Source organism: Triticum aestivum, chromosome 4A, assembly GCF_018294505.1.
Source record: "Triticum aestivum cultivar Chinese Spring chromosome 4A, IWGSC CS RefSeq v2.1, whole genome shotgun sequence".
NCBI classification, from domain to species: Eukaryota; Viridiplantae; Streptophyta; class Magnoliopsida; order Poales; family Poaceae; genus Triticum; species Triticum aestivum.
The window spans coordinates 34,516,160-34,538,699 of NC_057803.1; the positions used below are offsets into that span (position 1 = coordinate 34,516,160).

General features: G+C 46.4%; 2 long non-coding RNA genes across 2 annotated transcripts; one reads left to right on the top strand and one right to left on the bottom strand.

The window, feature by feature from the left end:
- Window positions 1–820: 820 nt before the first annotated feature.
- LOC123084944 (uncharacterized) lies at window positions 821–12,678 on the bottom strand. The gene is made up of 3 exons (XR_006439470.1): window positions 12,515–12,678; window positions 12,297–12,431; window positions 821–1,088 (listed from the first exon to the last, which is right to left on the bottom strand). It is a non-coding gene; the product is annotated as an uncharacterized lncRNA (long non-coding RNA).
- On the top strand, window positions 6,461–19,611 carry LOC123084943 (uncharacterized). The gene is made up of 10 exons (XR_006439469.1): window positions 6,461–6,993; window positions 7,567–8,378; window positions 8,700–10,404; window positions 10,683–10,759; window positions 10,925–14,725; window positions 14,898–15,001; window positions 15,848–15,954; window positions 16,094–16,746; window positions 17,616–17,748; window positions 19,170–19,611. It is a non-coding gene; the product is annotated as an uncharacterized lncRNA (long non-coding RNA).
- Window positions 19,612–22,540: the final 2,929 nt, after the last annotated feature.

Here is a 22,540-nt window from a genome sequence, read left to right on the forward strand (position 1 = left end):
GAGGGCGCTAGCGGTGGCTGCGCACTTGGGCTGATCCGCCGAGTTAAAAGTGATGGCGCATTGGGACCACCTGAGCGGGCGCGTGGCCTCGAGTTTGGGGAGCGCCGTGTTCACCTTGCAAGCGAATTGTTTGAAGGTGCGCTGAGAGGGTGGGGCCTAGGCACCGCCCAAGATGCAGGCGATCGCACGCGGCTCCTGGAAGCCCCCAGCCCCCTCGTCCTGGTGGTGATCGTCGTTCCTTCTTGGTGGCGGCAGCGGGGGAAGAACGGCGTTGCCCTGGGGCGATATTCACGCGGCGGGTCCCTCCAGGCGCCCTCGCGAGGCTGGTCCTACCAGCGGTCCTCACGAGGCCGGTCACGCCACTCCTGGCACGGGCCATGGTCGTCCCAGCGTCCGCCTCCACGTCCTCCTCCACGACCGTAGCCCCGGTCATTGCGCTCGGGGCGTCGACCATAGCGTCCTTCTCGTATGGCTCTGAGCTCTTGACAGTCGCTGGTGTTGTGGGTGTTCAGGTTGTGGAAGGCGCATAACGGTCGGTCGTTCTTGGATGACTTGGGCTGATCTCTGCCCCGCTTGATGTCGGGCTCCGCTGCGAGCACAACTGCCTCCTTGCGCTTCACGTCCTTGGCCTTGGCCTTCTTCTCCTCCGCGCCCATGGCTGGTAGCTCAAGGAGAGAGAGGCATCTGTGACGCCCTCGATTCAATCGTACACTAATCATACACGCAAATATGTACGATCAAGATCAAGGACTCATGAGAAGATATCACAACACAACTCTAGACACAAAATAAAATAATACAAGCTTTATATTACAAGCCAGGGGCCTCGAGGGCTCGAATACATAAGCTCGAATACAAACGAGTCAGCGGAAGCAACAAAATCTGAGTACAGACATAAATTAGACAAGTTTTCCTTAAGAAGGCTAGCACAAAAGCAACAACGATCGAAAAGGCAAGGCCTCCTGCCTGGGAGCCTCCTAACTGCTCCTGGTCGTCGGCGGCCTCCACGTAGTGGAAGGCACCCTCGGTGTAGTAGTAATCGTCGGTGGTGTCATCTTGCTCCTGGGCTCCACATTCTGGTTGCACATCTGGAAGGAAAGGAAAAGGGGGAAAAGAGGAAGCAAAGCAACCGTGAGTACTCACCCAAGGTACTCACAAGACTTACATCAGATCTAAACTAAGTATGCATATGTATGAAAGGAAAAGGGTTGTATCTGTGGACTAAACTGCAGAATGCCAGAAGAGAAGGGGAAAGCCTAGCCTATCGAAGACTAGCATCTTCAAGCATCTTCAAGCATATAAAAGAGTACCGATCAACATAATGCGAAGTAGTAGTAGTGTTATCAACCTCACCCAGAGATCCTTTCTTGACTCCCTGCGAGAAAGCTATCCCAGAGCCATACTATCCATTTCTCATCACAATCCATTTCCCATCACAAGTATCCAGTTCTAGTTGTATCGATCGGGATACAACTCCAAGTGTCCGTTACCGTAGGACAGGCTATTGATAGATGTTTTCTTCCCTGCAGGGGTGCACCAACTTACCCACCACGCTCGATTAATTCCGGCCGGACACACTTTCCTGGGTCATGCCCGGCCTCGGCCAAACAATACGCCGCAACCCGGCCTAGGCTTAATAGAGAGGTCAAGCACGCTGGACTAAACCTATGCCCCCAGGGGTCTTGGGACATCACCCCGGGAACTCCTGCATGTTGCGTGGGCGGCCGGTGAGCAGACCTAGCTACCTCCTTAAAAAGGCAGGAGCATACCGGTCCAACCTGGCGCGCGCCGCTCAGTCGCTGACGTCTAATAAGCTTCGACTGATGCATACGACACAGAACGCCCATACAATGCCCACGTGATGGTTAGTGCTATCAAGCCAGAGGCCCCTCGGATCAAATATCCAAATCTTAGTGGATTAGGAACGCGCGGTAACAAGTAAAGACTCACGAAAGATGTGACCCCAGCGCCCCGTCTCGAGTACTTGCGGCAAGGGCTAAGAATGCCCGGCCACGCCTCGTAAGTATCTCGCGGGCACCTTCCAGGTCAACCCGTCTCCACATCACTCGTTATTAAGCTCGCACGGGTACCCCTCAGGGCCGACCCGTCTTTAGTAACATGGTTCAGTGTAAAGTCATAGTAACCATAGTAACTGTGTGTATAACACCAAGGGGAACACCCTCGGAATCACCCCCAGTGAATTCCACTCGATGTAATCATCAAGGTGAACATAAGAGGATCCACCCTCAAGGTTCACACTTGGGGGGTTGCACAACAAAGTCGTATCGGAAGTGGTTAAGGAAGAAATCACCCTCGATGACCACGACTGGATAACTACACTACAGAGATCTCATCAGGAATGATGTAAGAGGTTCCACCCTCGGCACTGGATGGTAACTCTACAGAGTCGAGCAACAAAAGGGGAAAGTGATGTGCGGTGCCGGGGCCTGGTCTTCGATCCCGTTGATCGGGTCTTCGATGATGAAGCAGGGGCAACTGGGACAAGGTGGGGGTCACTGATGGATCTCTAACCAACCTATACTAAGCAGTTTAGAATAAGCATGTAAGGTATGAAAGCAGGTAACAAAAACAGGCTATGCATCAGAGTAGGATCATACAGAAAGCAGTAGCAATTCTAATGCAAGCATGAGAGGGAAAGAACTGGGCGACATCGGAATGCTCAAGGGGGGTTTGCTTGCCTGGCTGCTCTAGCAAGAGAGAGGGGTCGTCAACACCGTAGTCGTACTGGGTACCAGCGGCGTCGGTCTCGGTGTCTAGCGAGAGAAGAGGGGGAAGAAACAATAAATCTTAAGCAAGCAGATGCATAGCGATGCATGACAAGACAAGTATCGGTGCTAGGGGTGCCCTAACGCGGTATGAAGTGGTACCGGTGAAGGGGGGAAACATCCGGGAAAATATCCCCGCTGTTTCGCGTTTTCGAACAAATGAACTGGAGGGGAAAGTTGCGTGTTCGCTATGCTAGGGATGCGTGGCAGATGAACGGGCTGCGTATTCGGATACGTCTCGTCGTTCTGAGCAACTTTCATGTATAAAACTTTTTCATCCGAGCTACGGTTTATTTTATATTAATTTTAAAAAAATTAAAACATTTTTAGGATTTATTTAATTATTTAAATCAACATTATCCAGAATAGTGCATGCTGACGTCAGTCAGCATGACGTCAGCAGTCAACAGAGGTGTTGACTGGGTCAAACTGACGTGCGGGACCCACCTGTCATAGGCTGAAGACTAATTATTACATTAACATTTAATTAGCAGGTTTAATTACAGTTAATTAGTGATTAGATTAATTAAACGTGATTAATTAATTAATTATTTCAATTATTGATTGATTAATTATGTATATGTATTTTAGTTCCTTTTTTAATCATTCTGGGCGTGGGCCCATATGTCATAGGTCCAGGGGGGCTTAACGGGCGTGGGCGACGGGCGCAACCCGAACGGGCGCAGCGGGCGACAGGCGCCGTGTGCAGGGAGGTGCAGGCGCATGCCCGAGGGCGCTGGGCGCGTGCGGCGCACGCCGACGCCGGCGGCCAGGCCAAGGAAGGCGGCGGAGGGACGACTGCGGTGGCGGGCGCCGGTCGCGGGGCAAGCGACGGCGCGAGGGGATCTAGCGGCTGGCGGGGCAGCAGCGGAGGGGGGAGCGGGCGTGGCGGCAGCAGCAGTGCGGTGGCGATGGCGAGCGCGGGTCGCGGAGCCGTGGCCCTAGGCAGCCGAGGCCCAGGCAGGCGTGTGGCTCGGGAGGTCACCACGTGCCCCGGGCGAGCGAGCGTCGGGAGCAGAGCAGGCGCGCCACAGCGGGTAAGTGGCATGGGAGGCGAGCGGCGTGCGGACAGCATCGACAGCGAAGCAAGGCTGGCGTGCGGGCGATGCGCGGGTGGGGCAGGTGCGCGCGTGCTCACCGCGAGCACGAGCACCGGGCGGCGCATGCACGACTGCGAGACGGCGAGAGGAGCAGAGGAAGAGAGGCCAGTGGCCTCACCGCCGAGTCGTAGGGTCAAGGGCAGTGGAGCGTGGGGAGGTAGACGGGGACGACGACGTCGAGGAGGTAGTCCGGCGAGGTGGCCATCGACGAGGCAGGTCGCGACGGTGGCGTTTCGGGCGGCGGCGGCGGTTCGACCCCCCCCCCCCAATCCAATCGGGGGGCAGAGGGGGAGGCGCCCGGAGGAAGACGAGGCGACGACAGCAGGGCGGGCGCCGACGGCGGGCGCCGTCGTCGTGTCGCATGGCGGCGCGGGATCGGGGCGATCCCGATCCAGATCGTGGGGGAGGGGGAGTGGGGTAATATGGGAACGGTGCTAGGGTTCAGTTCAGAGGAGGGGGGTTATGCAAGGGGTCGGAGTGGGCCGTTTCGGCTAGGGGGCCGGTGCTGGCCGGCTGGGCCTCTTGGCCCAGCCAGGGGGGCTTCCTTTTCATTTTTTTGTTTGTGTTCTTTTTCTTTTATTGTTTTAATTTATCTTTTCATTTATTTAGTTTTAGAAAAACTACAACTAGCACCTAATTAGTATTAACTAATAATCCACTACCCCATTAATTTTTGGCAACTAAATAATGTGGTTTTATATCTTATTAATTGTAAAAGGCATTTAATCAATTGTTTTTTTGTATCGGAGCATTTAACAATTTATAAAGGAGTGGTTTCTCCACCACTGTTTGTTTTGAATTATTTGGCTCACTTCAAACATTTTAGTTTTAATATTGGAAAACTTTTATTGTTTGCTTGATTCTTAATTTAAACTAGCGGGGTTACCCGTGCATTTACGCGGCTAGATTTTATTTTGTAATTCCAACAATAGAAATTTATTTTCTTCAAATAATCAGTTATATATATTACTAAGACTATCTTATTTGCTTACCGGAGTAATCTAATTCATCAATATTGGTGTATTAAAAATGATAACTTTTATATGATGCTGCATTGAAATACAAAATGCGGCTATGGTATATTAAAACAAACTCTCTTATTTCATTTAACCATATGATCTAAGAATGCTTTATTAGTGAGATGTATGCAGTGAGGGTGCCTTGTTTGGTTACCTAGTTAGTAGATATATACTCGTTCCCATGTCGTGGAATCCTTCCAACATTATATGAAGTGTGTATTCGTTTTCACCTTTTTATATAATTCCACCTCTATTTCTAATAAAGCAGTTGATAATTTTCGTCGGTTAATTTTCGTCCCATCTTCATCGGGTTTTTTTTGTCCTAAAAAAATCTAGGAAAAATAACCTACGAAATTTAACCAGGACAAGGCCCCTCGCACGTAACGTGAAAAACTTAGACGAACGATGCTCCCTCCCTCCCTCGAACCCTAGCTACCCCTCGTCTCCCCGCCTCCAGCCGCACCCGCCGCCGCACCCCAATCCCCGGTCTGGCTCTCCACCTCACGACGACGTGGTTCTCCCAGCGATGACCCCCCTCCTCATGCCCTCTCCGACGTCCCTCTTCGCACGATACTCGCCCCTGCGCGCACGACCTCCCCCTCCTCCTACCGCGCCGTTCGCCGCCCCGCAAACTCCGGCAGCCGTTATCCGCCCTTCGCCGCGGGAGCCTCCGTAGGAGCCGCTCGCTGCTGGAGCCGCCGCCCGAGCAGCCGCGGGAGCCGCTCGCCGCTGCAGCCGCCGCCCGCGGGAGCCACTCGCCGCTCGCCGCAGGAGCCGGAAGGCGAGAAGGACCGGCGGATCCAGGCCCCGGCGTGGTCCTCTCCCTTCAACTCGCGCCGCCGACCTGGGCTCCCTCTTCTTCCACGGCCACAGCCTGGGGTTGCTGCCGGCTAGACGAATAATTATGTGCAGGCTGCCACGACAAAGGGTTTGACTCCTACATCAATTTCATCAAGGTAAGGTGGCCTGCTAGACGAATTACACTCAGATTAGTTCAATATATAGTGAGTCAGCCAGCAAAGGACTAATAATTATGTGCAGGCTGCTGTTCTTGACACTCCTGATGTTGTTTTTCAGAGCAATGCCACGCTAAGGTATATATTGTTACATAATTTAAATCCAAGTCTTACTGATTCTACACTGCCTAAATTGACCACCGTTTTCTTTTTTCCTTCAGTTACTCGCTCAAAGGGTGACAACCTGCTATGAGGTGGTTCTTTTATTGAACATGTGAGTAAAATAACCTGCTATGGGATGGTTCTCTTTATTCCACACTGCCTAAACTGACCACTGTTTGCAAGCTTTAGTGTTTATTTACTATACCATTATAAAAGCATGAAAGGACGGAAAACCAAATCATCATATCCATCCAAACCTGCGATCTAATGATCTACATCTTTCCAAAACACCAAACGCATTTTATCTAAACTCCTAATGTCTCAGTTGGTAGGTCGCGTTCCGACTTTTACTTTCGTCCCACCATTTTCGTCCGGTTTTTTTTCACCCTTCCCCTCGCACTAAAAAAAACCTACGCTCCTCTCGATCCCCTTGACGCACGCTCCTCTCGCCCCTCCTCTCGATCCACCCCCTTTCGCTGTGTTTTCTCTTTCCCTCGTATCCCACTCCGCCGCCTCCCGCCTTCCTCCGCCGCCGCCGCCCCTCACCCTGCCTGCCTGCCTTGGTTTTTGGGCATCCCACTCCTCCGCTGCCATATGCCGCCTCCACCAAGATCCGAGGCCCCCCACTTGTGGGCCGCCGCCGCCGCCACAGAACCTCGGGGAAGGGCGGGGCAGGGCGCAGTCTTCCTCTTCCGCCGCCATCTGTTCCCCCTCCGCTCCCATCTGCCGCCGCCGCGGAAACGTGGGACGCCGCTGTCGCTGCCGCTGAATCCAAGGGACGTCGCCGCCGTCGCGGATCGGCAGGACGCCGCCGTCGCAAATCGGCGGGACGCCGCCACCGCTATCGCCTCGGATCACCAGGATGCCGCCGTCGCAGATCACCAGGTCGCCGCCGTCGGCTCCGATCTCACACGCCGCCGGCGTGGCCGTGACGACTGATGAGCACGCTCAGCCCCCATTCCTGCCACAGGTCTTCACAATCGAGGCTGCCTCCTCATTCTTGTCTCTAATCTTTCATTCAACTACTCGAATTCTGTTTGTAGATGAAGAAAAGTTTCTGCTCTTCTTAGTTATCTCTGAACCACCGATTCTGTACGGTGTGTGCTGCATAGAATTGCAGGCTCTGTTTGAATGTGTTCCAGCAAAGGAGCATATTGTCTTGTTTGGGGTGCAGCCACTAAATATACTGGCATATTTCGTGGTTTGCGTACTCCTCATTTACGCTTGGTTTGTTAAGTGAAGAAATGGTTTCAGGCTTCGCCTTGGTAGTGCACCTCCAGACAGAACTTGGCAAGCTTCGTAAAAGAGTGAATATGAGCAGTCAATCAGGAAATATGCCGAGGAACCAAAGAATGTTATTAGGCCGGAACAATTTGGTATACGTTATGGGAAGAGCAGACTAAACGCAGAGGAGAGTGAATCCATGCAGGAGATTGTTTTGCGGTGTTCACTGAGTCTTGCGTACTTTATTGATGAATAATGTCACCATTTGTAAGTACATCATAGACTATGGACCTAATGGTGTTCCGATTTGTTAATGCAGGGGAAGCTAGAGGCAGAGAACCGTCGGTCTTGCATATGTCAGTGACGGTCGCTGATCAGGTTGTTGCGCGCGAATGACAACAATTGGTTCATAACGAACCAATAGTAGGACATGCCGTTCGACCTTCTTATAGAAGTGAACAATCATTTCTAGAGCATTATATTAGCTGGACTTTTTATGAGGTATGAGCAAGTTGAGAGTTCCGAGTGGGTATATTTTCTGAGTTCCTAAATATGATCAGTGGGCTGGCGCCGAAGTCCATCTTGACAGGTAGGTAGATTGAGATAATTTGTATGTCTCAAGGTTGTTATCTGGTTCATTAGTGTGCTGAGGCTCTGTAGATCAAAACAGAGCCATGAAGGTTGCTATGAGCAAACTATGTCCAGGGAAGGTCATGGCTAAGGAAACGGGACTGGCGGATTTCCCCCTCGTCGTGGACAAGACGTCATGACACAGTTGTGATGAGGTGTGGCGCAAGCGTGGCTGTAGGATCCCTCCTATGAAGCCAGGCAATGACATCATCGGATCCTCGCTGGTATGCAGAGCTGTCGCGTGGATCCGACAGGTGGCAGGGACGTGTGACTAATCAGGTACATGGCCTTGGTTCCACATTTAATGTTACCAAGTTCTTAATCTGTCATATTGCTTCTACCGTTCAGATATCTGATGCCATTACAGATGGTGCTGAAGGATCTTGTAGTATGCAAGTATGGAGCAATTTATAAAATGGCTTGCATGATGTCACTTGTCATCCTTGGCATCTTATCTCTTTCGCACTACTACCTGCAGCTGGAGGCATCATGCCAAGGAAGGTGATTCCGTACTGTTTTTCTGAAACCTCGGCTGTACTCGTGATTTCTTGTCTCATTAATCTCACGGCTACACAGGACAACTTCTGAATATATTACAGTTAATGCCTTTCTTCTTGGAGCTTTTGTATACTAGACTAGCATGATTTGTTGGGATGTGGATTGCGGTATGTGCAAATTTTAGATTCAAGTGCTGCTTGGGGGTCTGCAACGAAAGCGTTGCAGGTTTTATTTGTTATCTATGGTGTTTGTCTTTCATGCGTTTCCCCCTTCTTCGATTTGAAATAGTGAATAATTTACCAAAACAGTTTGGTGTTTATGCAGCTGATTTCTCAGCCATGGCATGGCTGTATTTAGTGTGGCACTACTTTATGCAACATTTTATGTTTGTCTTGGAGTATAGATTCACCTGATTCAATGAAGGTTACGGACAGTAAGTAACTTGCAAGCATGAATTTTTTCCACCATTAAATCTACTCCTTTTTTCCTATGTTTACATGCCCCCACATATTTACGGGTTCAACTTTTGACCAACTAATCCTGGGTTAGTTCATAAAAATTATACCATTGAATTTCTATTATAAAATAGTTTCCAGCAGTATATATATTTTCTGACATGTGAATCATCTATTATTGGTCAATGTTCAAACACAAAACCTGAGGGCGCCATGTAAATAGAGACGGAGGTAGTAGTTATTAGTTTTCACAATGTATACATTTTTAAACTATCAGTTTCTTTTAAGAATTGATGCGTACGCGTTCAATTGATGTCGCGAATTCAACAAGTGCTTTGATGTCTCTGTCTACAAGTTTGTGAGTTAGATTGGTTCAGTAAATGGCTTAAACTGTTGGAGGAGTCTGTGGTTGTGATGGTACGTTCATACGTTGTTGTTGGTATCGTTCGCTTCCTCCCCCGCAGTGCTCCATCGTCGATGGAAGGATCTCCTCGCCGATTTTTTCCAAACAAACCGCACCCCGTCTGTTTGTTTCCATTCAAATTTCACTCCCATGACATGACAACCGATCCCTCCCCATCCTACTCTTTCCTTGCAAAAGCATAACAGAATCGAAACTTGCCTTGCCTTGACCGACACATTCCCAGCGGATTTCACAAATCAATCTTCATCCAGTCCACCGCAGTTCCCGCTGATCCCCTTTCATCATCCCCGCCGCCCCGCCTTCCAATTAGCCATCTTTCATTGCAATCATCGAGCCCTACCATGCAAGCAGTCCTACGAGGCTACGACTGTCGTGGTGCTGGTGGCCTCCAGCGCGCTCGCCGGGGCCAGGGGTGGACTAAGTTTCGGTGCTGTCTCTGGTGGAGACTACGGGATGCGGCTGCACGAGAAGAACCTGCAGAAGAAGATGCCGGTGTGGACAGAGAGGCGGACGCAGCAGGAGGCGTGTGTGGCGCAAGCGCGGGCTTAACTTGCGGGCGCGGATTAGGGAAGAGGCCATCTCGGTGGCGGCTTGTGACCTGGGGGACGCGCTAGCACGCGAGCCCGGTGACCATCATGTGTGCGTTCTGGACGTACCATGTGGTGTATGCCACAATGCCATGTGGGTTGGGCCTGCATGAAATGCTGATCTGTAGCAGATCCTCCATCGCCTCATCACTGGCTGCTCAAGGGCAGCATCACACACCAAGGCCTGTGACAACATCTTCATGCCCAACTCTCACTCCACATGGGAACGACACTGCTCTATTGCTTGCTTATTTAAGATCATGGCAATCATTTTATCTAGCCTATGTGTTTCTAATTTTCTCCCCTTATTGTTGCAGGTTAGAGTGCAGCTTTCAGACACTTCTTTCTTTGGGATAGTTGGAATACTATGACTAAATATAGAAGAGGCTCAAATGGTAATGCTATCAGTGTTTGCCCCTTCCGTGATTTATGCGTAGCATGTAGACTATCAGCGACAATTTGAGCCTCTTTGTGAAGTAGTTTTGTAGGGTATTGCTTCAAGTCAAGAAAATAGCTTCCAAAGATAGTTTAACCGAAGAGCTTCTGATCTCTACATGTGAATGGTAAACTGCCAATTTTGTACTTTACTATTCTATATCAAGAAAATAAATAATTGCATCATGGTATTAGTGGCTTAATTATTTTTATGTGCATTGAACTATATATTTTGAAGCACTTAATAGTATCTTTCATGGAGGATCTAGGACTCCTGCCAATTTATTGTACGGAGTTGTTCTTTGCTAAAAAAAACTTTGCTCAATTGCGCTTTGCCTCTCAGTGTTATCATTAGTTAATGGCCTAAACTGTTGACAACTTATCAAAAAAGAATAATCATATGCAGATGCAGAAGCATATTAGTCATGCAGAAATAATCATATGCTGAAGGAAGGACTTGGAACTGTAACTAAAAACAAAATGGTAAGTGGAGGGGCTCTGATATTGCAATAAAAAGAAATGATAGATATTTCACTGGGAAGCGAACTCAGGAAGACAAAATAATACAATCCTTACATTTTCAGATTACTCTTATTTTCTTATGCATGTTCCTATACGGATTGGTCCTGAATGTTTGACTTCTCGTAGAAATGAAGATGCATACCCCCAACCTCAACTGTTGTGTCACCATCGAGGACATCTAGCTGCTTGTTATTCTTCAGTTACTATTGCTCTTAAGATTCATGTCTTAGATATTCTTAGGAGAGAAATTGTATGGAATTTAATGATCATTCATCTCAACAAATATACGTGATATTTCCTTGTAAAAGGTTGCCTACCGAATTTATGGCCTACTATTAAAGGGGAGTTTGTTTCCACTTCCACCACCTCTCGTTCGATCCTAACCTCCTTTGGTTTTTTCCCTTGCAGCGATTCCTCACTCCCACCGGTTTGTTTAGGAATGGATGCCTCTCCTCCCATGTCCAGTTTTAGTGTTAGTTTTTGGCTCTAATAATCTCGTTCGACCCACCGCTACAAATAGATGCCACACCGCTCCTTTTGTTACGATGGACTCATGTGAGGCCTCGACAGACCCACTTCCTTACAGCAAAACGAAAACAATCAACCATCAATCAGAAATCTCCCTGATATTTCTTTCCTTCAGATGCATACATAGCAGCCCAGGCCCAGCAGATCTGCATTTCCTTTCCTTTCCTTTTTTTGTTACACCTTTTCTTCTCTTCTTGTTATATCATTTCGAAAAGATTGATCTACACGATCGTCGTCTATTCGAGACTCATCTAGACATGAAAAATATGTGCAGACTCTAGGATACAAATATGCGTCATAGATCTACTTAGTATATGTACGCAATAAAAAATTTAAAAGGCCCATAGCAACGCACAGGATTCTACTGGTTGATGTTACAAATTGTTTAGGCCCTAGATCTCAAGTAGCAGCTCTAACAGGAAGGGAATAAAGTGAACTATTAGTTGCTATTGATGTTACATTTAAACCTTTGCGATTGCTAGACAGTAGAAATAATTGAAAATATTCTCTTCTTTGCTTTCCAATTGGTAGTATTCAAGATAACAAGAAATCCAATATTGTTGTTTCTTGTGAAGTGTAGTTCACTTTATTCCCTTCCTGTTAGAGCTGCTACTTGAGATCCAGAGCCTAAACAACTTGTGACCATAGACTGCTGAGAGTTATCATATTTGATCTTCAAGTGCAATCCTTCAGTTGTTCTATTGCATCTCCGAGCCATATTAGCATACATTTCCAATCAACAATTGACTACTGGGTCAGTTATTACTATCTCTGAGAAATTCTTTCTTAATTTGTCCTATAAACAATTAAATTCATTATTGGCCATGAAGTTCACTGCAAATTTGCTGCGCAGTTTTTATTTCAGAGATACATGTGAATATTTTTTTGTTTATTACTTTTGCCGAATATGAATAGTTCATTTGAGATCCCTCTAACAAAACACGATAAGAAAGGGGAAGAATTAACCTACAGGGAGGCATGATCGAGGTCGTTGCTCATGCATGTTTGATGGCATTGTTTCAGGCGCCCACCGACTGTGTGTATGCCTGTTACCTACGGCGTCGTTGTTTCTTCCCTCGGTCGAGCGTGGTCCACCAGCCACTACCTGTAGGCAATAGCATTAGGCCGGCAACTATCGCGGATCAAGGGTACAAATCAACCAGACTAGGAGAGGGGGTGGTGGTCTACGTAGTGGCAGGGAGAGGAAGCGATGGCTGACACCAAGGCTGGGAGAGGAGCCGGCAGATGACTCTATGGCGGGACAAGAGGAGCAGTGGCAGGGAGAGAAAGCGGGACTATGCCATGTGAGTTGCTGAAGTTGTGCCTTGTGAGGTGGGGATAAGGGATGTGTGTTGTGCATGTGTAGTGAGAGGCGTGGAGTAGCTTTTCCTTTTTGAGGGAGGCTGTTTATTTGTCTAGAACAGATTAGCTTCTTTTCCTTTCTCCCTTGTGAACTGAGAGGAGTGGTTATTATGCCACGAGAGAAGTGTCAGATATTCTAGAAATAGCAAAAAATGTTCTAAAGATAATAGCCAAACAAGTGATCTAGAGAATGTCCTATGTTGCTACAAAGCAGGATGTGACTCACTCCACACATGCATACCATGTATATATTTTGGACTCACTCTACATCACATTTGGTAGAGAATAAAGCTATGAGATATCGAAATTACTGAGATTTTCAAGGGACTTCAATAACGCACTTGAAATAGCATTTCACAACCTATATTCTCTGTCGGCTGATATTCCAATGAGCACAGACAAGTATATTTATCTATTTTATTTTCATAATCAAGATACATGCAATTATTTTATCATCATTATATTTATATTCTAGATAATAATAATTTATTCGTTACAAGAGTGTGTTGGGTTATTTTGTACTGCCGTCGTTTCTAAATATAAGTCCATATAGATATTTCTATACGAACTGCATACGGATGTATATAGACATATTTTAGAGTGTAGATTCACTCATTATGCTCCGCAAATAGTCTGTATTGGAATCTCTAAAACAACTTATATTTAAGAACGGAGGAAGTATATGATTTTATGCTCTTCATGTATATGTTGCCAAATTACATTTTTAATACATTGCAACTAAAAAGAAATAATGGAGATGCAAGTGAAGTGGGAAAATGGAAATACATTGCATCAAGTATATAAGTCGACTGTTACTGGAAATCTTTTCTACACATGTGAAATTTGAAGGGCATCATGTTTCAATATGCAACCAACAAAAATATTAGAAGGCCCGTGGCAACGCACGGACATTATACTAGTATGCTTTAATTACCCACCATACCATTGGGTTACCATCCACAGAAACACGTTCCGTAAAATAAAAAACAATTCCGAACCCTCCTGCGGCCATGCCCTCGGGCAGTTTTTGCCATCGCCCCCACCTCGTCCCCCACATCCTCCCCCACCAGCCACCGTCTGCACGGCCGTCGGACCGCCGCGCCCACGCTCCAGGCGCTCGGGCCGCCACGTCCATGCGCCGCCGGGTCCGCCCCCTCCCAGCCCCGTCCACGGGACGCCGCGCCCAGCCGAGCCGCCGGCGCGCCACCCGGTCCGCCCCGTCCACACGGGCCGCCGCGCCCAGCCGAGCCGCGTCCACTCCCCTCCACCATACCCAATCACGCCTCCACTCCCCTCCACCATCGACAACATTGAAGCCAATCCCACGATCCACTCGGACGTCAACTGCTCCTCCCCAACCTGCCTCGAGCCCTCGACGCCTCCCCACCGCTGCGCTCTCACTCCTTGCCCCCACGCGCCACCGCCATCCCTCCTTCCTGCTACCGTCGTCGTCGCGCCTCGCCCTCCTCCAGGTGGAACGGCTACCAGCATGGTCAGTGTCATTTTTTCCTTCTCTCGAGCGAAACGGCCTTAATATAACTCGTTGTTGCCGGTGAGAGCAAAGCGGATGCAGCCCTAGATCAAGCCAATTGATCTTTCGCGGCGTGGGAAGACGCCGGGGCGCTGGACTCGCCGCCTCCCCTCCCGCATACCTGATTGTCGGCTAGCGCTCAACGACGAGGGATACACCGCCGCTGGCCGGGCGATGTGGTTTTTGTTTTCAGGTCCTAGGGATTTTACAAGCAGTTGTTTGACCCTACTAATTTCCGTCGGATGCACATATTCCAGAGAACAGTACTCTTCTTATGGTTCTACTTGCAGGGATCCCCGTGGGTTGAGGGCGTCGAGTCAATGGAGTTATGTGCGGCCACGGCAACAACACGCGTGGAGCTGTTCCCAGTATGGTCGTGCATTCATTTTACATGTTACTTCTGTGTTCCCTGGATAGGTGTGTTGTGCAGACCTGACATAGGTTGTGTTGGACACTAGCAAGTGTTCCCTGTCGCACCTGAAAAAAATCATCTTTGATGCAGAAAGGTTTGCTCTTTCAAAATCAATGCATTTGTTTGTACCAAGCTTAAAAAGGTTTTTTAGGCAAGCTTAAGAGGGGTTGCCTGAATGTACTAAAACGATCTGAACATCAAACTCTTTTTTTTGCTTGCTTGGTAGTATAATCTGCACTACTTAATAAATCTTCTCATTTCTTCAGTTATAGTCACATCTTTTGAGAAATCTTGTCAGAGGAAGAGATGATGGTCTTTACAGAATTTGAATCACGGGAGAGTGATAAATAGAGGGATGCTTAATTTTGAGGTACGAACGGTTGGTTTATAAAAGTTCGGTACCAAATTTACCCAATTAGAAATAACAGTTGATGGAGCTGGTATGTTAATATGATAGCCCCGACGTTAAACATTTTCTTCTTTTGTCCTGTATATGCACACTTATCTTCTTTCTTCTTGCAATAGTATGTATTAGCAATCTTATTTGCTTTCACATATACACTCCTAGACGATTTTTATTTAAGAGCAGAACTTCATGAACGGAAGAGGTTATAAAGTTTACTCGCATATTCTGGTTTCGGAAACAAAATAAGAAAGGCCAATATGCAGGACCTAGCTGTCCATAGCGGGGGTGACGTAGTCAAATGCTCTTTTCGCTTGCTCATTTCACAATGGCTATGAAGTAATGTGGTGCACACTATACTCTGTTAAATAGGAATTTACTTGTAATCTATGTTTACATGCTGCTTCAGTAATTATCAGTATGATAGTGTGCGCTTAGCGACACCAGAGAAGTGAGAAAGGCTGCCATTTGGTGTGGGCCAGACTACTCACGCATCTCTCTACCCTTATTTCGCATGTTGTGTTGTCTCCAATTGTTGCAATACTGTTGTCTGATTTGATTTTGTTTTTCAAAGTTGAGAAATGATGGATAAATAACAGAATTGTGTTCATATTTTCATTAGTTTGTGCTATTTAGTTGGAAAAAAAAGTTCTTACGCTTAATTCATTAGTTTGTTATAGTGATATTTTGAGAAGAATGGAAATGACTTGGTGCGGATCTGAATGTGCTGATGACATTACTGTCCACTAGAGGAACCAATGTGCTCCTGGTCTGATCCATATTTCTGAAGGTCTTTTTTGGGTGGTCATTCAGGGGCTGGACTTCTCCTCCAGGTTAATGGTATTCTTTCTCACATGAAGCATAGGATTATAACTACCGGGAAGCACATGATGTTGTTCATGAATTCGACAGTAATTTTGGTGAGGATGTGAAATACCCTCCTTCTGCTCCTTCCAATCTTTCAAATTGATTTATTCATTGTTGTAGCTTTCCTTGATCTTCTATTCATTCCGATCAAATTTCTCACCGCTTCTCCTAATGGTCCACCCAATTAATAAGAGAAAATAGGGAGAAGAAAAATGTATGACACAAGAAGAGATACCTCTAGAAGCAGTGGAAACAGGTCTGCCTTGTATCTCTTTCATGACGGATCTTGAAACTTGTACTGACAAGAGAACGGAGGAAGTGAAGAAAAACACTTCACATGACATCATGATAAGCTCTATTCTGTTGTAAACATGTTTGTAGTACCATTTATCATCAATCATTTAAAGTGTCATTAAGAGTAAAATGACATTCTCTATGTGCTCTAGGTAAACTTTGAGTGGATACACAATTCCTGTTTTTTTTGTATTTGGTCAAGCAGAATAATGTATGAGAAAATAAAGCTCTTTCATGTATTCGTGTTATATGTGGGAATATTATTACTGGTTTTGCTACCGTAACATACAATATTGCAAGTTTGGCAGAAATAAGTGACTACTGGTCAGTATAATCATATGAGGATAATATCGGGGTACAAGATCCTTTCCTGTTTTTCATGGAGTTAGAGAACAACATGGTGTGTTGCATGTTGCACATTCAGGATTGCTACATGATTAGCATGTGACTTTAGACAAGTGAATGTCTAACTGACATTGTCAAGTGACAGCGAGAAGAAGAACGTTTCAGCTTGTGGAGTATCTTCCAAGTTAGATATACCATCCCGCAAGGTCAAGATTTACTGAAATGGATTGAGATAAGTGCATATTACACCCCACAACTTTAGCCCTAGTCTAATATACACCCCTCAACTCCAATACTGTCTAAAATACACCCCAACTCTCAAAACCAGCTAGAATTCAACCCTCCCCTCCCTGTTGACCGGTTTTGACCCAGTTTGACCGTTTTGACTGAGTGAACAGTAAAAATAAAAATTTTAAAAACAATTTTCTTTTGAAAAATTCAAAAAAGTTCCAAGTTTTTTCACCGCGTGAACAGTAAATTAAAAAAAAACCTTTTCAGCATGTTTGGACACCTGAGTAAATTTGAGATGTCCGTAAATTCGAAAAAAAAATTCAAAATTTTCAGCATGGTGAACAGTAATTCGGGAAAAAATCCAAAAAAATCACCATGCGCTCAAACATCATCCATGCAAAAAAAAGGGTTTAAAAAAAATCGATTTTACTGTTCACCAAGCTGAAAATTTGAAAAAACAAATCGAATTTACGGACATCTTGAATTTACTCAAGTGTCCAAACATGCTGAAAAGGTGATTTTTTCTTAATTTACTGTTCACACGGTGAAAAAAACTTGAAACTTTTTTGAATTTAAAAAAGTATTTTTGGTTTTTAAAATTTTATTTTTACTGTTCACTTAGTCAAAACCGGTCAAACTGGGTCAAAACCGGTCAACGGGGAGGGGAGGGTTGAATTATGGCCGGTTTTGAGAGTTGGGGGGTGTATATTAGACGGTATTGGAGTTGGGGGTGTATTAGATTAGGGCTAGAGTTCGGGGGTGTAATATGCACTTCTCTCAAATGGATTATACTTAGAGTTGGGAAGCCTTACTTTTAACATTTTAATAAGTTTTTATTCCCTAGGTATGGGCGTTTTCAAGCTGTCCCTCGAGTTTTTCATCATGCTCTGCAATGAGATTTTCTACCTCTTCATGGTCATTGTCCTGACAAGCAAAGTCCAAGATGGGTAGATTGTCGTTCATTCGCTTCGTATCTGGTACTTACTTGCTTACTCTTTTTACTTGTCTGCTGAGTTCACTATCAGAAGTTCAGAATCACAACTTGATGAGAACATTTTGAGCTAACTAAATATAGCACGCTTCTCTTTTTATTATACATTCTTTGGAATACTACATTTATAAATTGTTACTCTTTGCTCTAATTCTCATCTTGCTGAGGATTAAATTCTTCGCAAGTAGTTTGATCAGATAGTTCTTAGTAGCGCATTTTCCCAGTCACAAAATTCTCCTTTATCCCCAAGGATAAGTTAGAGCACAAAAATGAAATCAGAAACTGGGGTGGATATTGTTAGGCATGGCATTGTTGTACATCTATGCCTGCCTTCACTATGCACCATAGCATTCACGTGGATAGGATGCAACATAAATGTATTGTAACATCCAGAAATAACAAGCTAGCTGAAAAGATATACATACTATTGACTTAACAGTTGTGAAATATTTGGAGTTGCCCCAAAAAGTAATAGAGGTTCAGAGTTACAGTGGAAGCCACCACCCACTGAAACTGCAACGAGTTAACTGGGGAAGCCAAGTTCTATCCTTGCATTGTTTTCTTCTACTATTTTTATTGTATATTAGTACGTCGGTTGGTGTGGAATTCCCCATGTTTTGGTTAATCTACTAGGCAGTAAAAATAAGTTCAGTTTGGTAGGCTGTACACTTGTTAAACCACTTTTAACTGAACTTGTACAAGCATCAAATCTAGGATAGCACTAGTTTCATCTTATTGTTCTACCAACCCGAGTTTGAGGTGTATTTGTGGTACTTTGAAGTATAAAAATTGCAGTAATTGTCCTTCCTCTTATTTTTGGTATTCTTTTAGCTCAGGCTTACACTTTGTGACTGGGCATTAAATTAAATTCTTCTGTTTTGCTGTTGCAACGAGAGTAAAAATGAGATGCGCTGCCACATGAAAAACTTGGACCAATTGATAAGATACCAAATCTGGGCACTATGTAGTGGTTCTGCATCTGAAATCTCTTTATATAGTAGTTGAGTATACTGTAGTTAATTCCACTGATATTTGTGTGTCAGTTATTTGGTTATTTGGTCTGAACCTACAATCCAAGGTTAGTAATTATTTAGTCTGAACCTACAATTCCTTTTCATGTCTTGTTGTATAATTCTCTTGACACAAAGAGTTTCCGGAGGTTGGATGGCAATTTGAAAATTCCAGTGTGTGCTTCAAGATGTATGCATCTAATTTTGGACCCTATTCATGTTGGTTCAGCATGTTTCCACCACACTCCATATCTCACAGGATTTAGAGCAGATGGCCTTTTATAGTAAATACTACATAACATAGTGTTGTTTGGTGGGATGCAATATTTTTTGTTTCATTCATCCGCTATCTTTGTTGTATTTTACATAGCTTATAATACTATTTTCTTTGTTTCAGGGGGAGGATATGCAATATAGGAAAACTTGACTAAGCTTTGTGAAATTTTGGTTCCATTGGGTGACTTTTATTTTCCTTTGATGGCTAGGATGCACATGTAAAATCACATAATTTGATCCTCCCGAGTCTGGTAGATTCGCTACCAATAGTCGACTTAGCACTTATCTTGTGCTGCATAATTGTTTCAGACTACCATCCTTGTACAGCAGCAAATCAACTATGTGCCTCTTTTGAGAAGCAAAGATGTTGATTGTCTACCTTGAAGGTTATAGTTGCTAAAGAGTCTACACAGGAGAAATATTTTATCTCACAACTTTCACTTGATCAGTCTAAGAATGAAAGGAAGTATGCATTAAATATACAAAAGTCTCCATAAGGTTAGATTAAGACGGTAGTGTCCTATCTTTAAATCCTCCAAGAACGCTAGAAACTAATTTTATTACTGACTGGACATATCTGTCATGCATGTTTAGTACCTTGACTCTTTAATCTTTATATATAGACAAAGCTCTGTATCGAGAGATGAAGCGTTTGGGAGCCTGGATGAAGAATGCTTCCGAGGCGGAAAAAGGGGAGAACTATTGAGAATGCTTCCAAACCACTCAGAACTTTTGTTCCATTTTGAGTCACGGACTCCTTGTTTGATACAATACATCTGAAGAGCCCTTTTTGTGCACTGTTCAAATAAGCTCTTCATTTTTGTGAGTCTGGTCAAACAATGCACTTCAAATAATGAAGTTATTGTCTCGGGGATACTTAGCCAAATGTTGTACTTATCATCCTAGATAATCCATATTCATTATGTATATATGTATCATATTTTCATTTATTTTCTTTCGGGAATAGCACATCGTATTTCCATGTTTATGTTCTTTAGTTGTTTGGATTAAAAAAAGGTGTAGAAGAACAAAAACTATAGAAAAAAGAACACAATAAATAGAGGTGGAATTTGAAAATGGATTGAATTGCCAGGACGTGCGTTGCATGTGCATGCTTACTAGTTTGTTAATAATCATGGTGTTCGGACCACGGTACTAGCGTCCCCTTGTCATTGGAGGCGGCTTAGGTGATTGATCTATATATCACGAGTCAGGCTGAATCACGAGTGATTAAACTGGTTTTAGCATGAGCTTGCAATATACAAAATCTGAATTTTTCACCACGTTCTATATTAAATAGGATGAACTAAGATGAACCATGTATTTTAGTTCTAAGGAGATAGATCATAATTGTTGTGTGCTAATACTTTGAACGAACTCCTTTTTTAATCTTTGTGTAGGTTTTATATTTCCGCAGAATTATGTGATGGAGCCTTGATATGTACCATGCATGACTTAAGTTCTGGACGTGCATCGAGTAAATGCAGCAGCCTTGATGTTTGAAGTTCCAGGGGCATAGACTCTAATTTGCAGCCACAAAGTTTATACCATTGTTGTGTGGGTCAGTCTGGTATGTTGTTGGCGCCGCCTCCTCTGGCAACGCCGCTTCTTCTTCTTCCTCATACAACTCTCACTTGTAGTTTCTCTCAAGAACACACATGATGAGAAAACTCAATACATACACACGCACACGCCAAGGAAGACACCAACATCAGTTTTGCCAAGAGCTCTCCTTCTTAATCACACAAGCACTACAAATTTACCCAGCCCTCTCGGCTCAACTCCGTTGATCAGTACAAGGGGTTTTATACCCATTCTAACACAGGCGCACGCACACCATTAGCATCGACCCACTAACCAACTAGACGCTAACTGCATGCAACTAATTCCTACGTGCACGTCCAGCCCTCGTCCACTCAACGGATCATAACTAACTAGATGCACCACGTCCGCCGGTCGTGCGGTTCTCCACAACGGTACAGCCACACGTTTGCTAACGCATGTGCTAAGTCAAGATTATGGCTAATAATTCTCCCCGTAATCTTGACACGCCTTGTCGACGACCGTCATCTTAAACCCTTTCGCTCGACGTCATCACGCGCCTCCGCGCCCGCTGCCACGTACCGTGTGTCCGCCGTCGCCAGAGTTAATGCAGCTCGCGTCGTTGTCGTCGTCACGGCTGTGACCCAGCACGCTGACCCGACCTGACGCACCGACGCCGGTCACACCGTGCTTCGCCACGATACCGGCGACACACGCCGAGCTCCTTCTCCGCTGGCGACACACACCCCTCTGCGCCCCACGCGTCCCGCGCGCACCGGCACGCCCGACGAGCCCGACCGCACCAGTGCGTCCCGCACGTCCCGTGCGTACCCAACGCGCCCGACGAGCCCGACTGCACCCGTGTGTCCCGCACGTCCCACGCGAAACCGTCGCGCCCGACAAGCCCGACCACACACGCCTACACCACGGTCCCGCCGCGCCTGACACGCCCGGCGCGCGCCCATACACGCGCCCGACGCGTCCGACACTGGCGCCGCGGCTTATTCCAGCCAACACTCACCCCCTAAGCCGTGGCCTCGCGCACGGCCTGCCGACAGGGGCCCTGGCTCGTCGTCGTCGCCTTGTCGCCATCTACGCCTCCGTTGTGTCTCCGGCACAAGCCGCCGCTCGCTGCCGCTGCAGCAGCCCGCAGTCCCGTGCGCCGCCACGCCGCGTCTCCGTGCCACGCGCCTCCACGGTTGTCGCGTCGAGCCGTCGCGACCTCTGCGCCACCACGCAGGTTCTTCGCGACCTCCTCGTCTCCACGACCGCCGTGCCCTTCGCGCGCACGACATCACACCGCACAACTGTGGACTCGCCGCGCGTTGCCGTCGCCACGCGCTCGCCGCGCGTTGCAGCTGATGCCTCCATGTCGGCCGCGCTCGCCGCGGACGCCACCGCGCGCCACGGCCGTCCCTCGAACCTTGTGGCTCTGAATTCCAATTGTTGGCGCCGCCTCCTCCGGTAACGCCGCTTCTTCTTCTTCCTCGCACAACTCTCACTTGTAGTTTCTCTCAAGAACACACACATGATGAGAAAACTCAACACATACACACGCACATGCCAAGGAAGACACCAGCACCAGCTTTGCCAAGAGCTCTCCTCCTTGGTCACACAAGCACTACATTTTTGCCCAGCCCTCTCGGCTCAACTCCGTCGATCAGTACAAGGGGTTTTATACCCATTCTAGCACAGGCGCACGCACACCATTAGCATCGACCCACTAACCAACTAGACGCTAACTGCATGCAACTAATTCCTACATGCACGTCCAGCCCTCATCCACTCAACCGATCACAACTAACTAGATGCACCACGTCCGCCGGTCGTGCGGTTCTCCACAACGGCACAGCCACACGTTTGCTAACGCACGCGCTAAGTCAAGATTATGGTTAACATATGTTCCTTTCATCAACACATGGAATGCTTTATTCCTCTGTCTACCTTGGC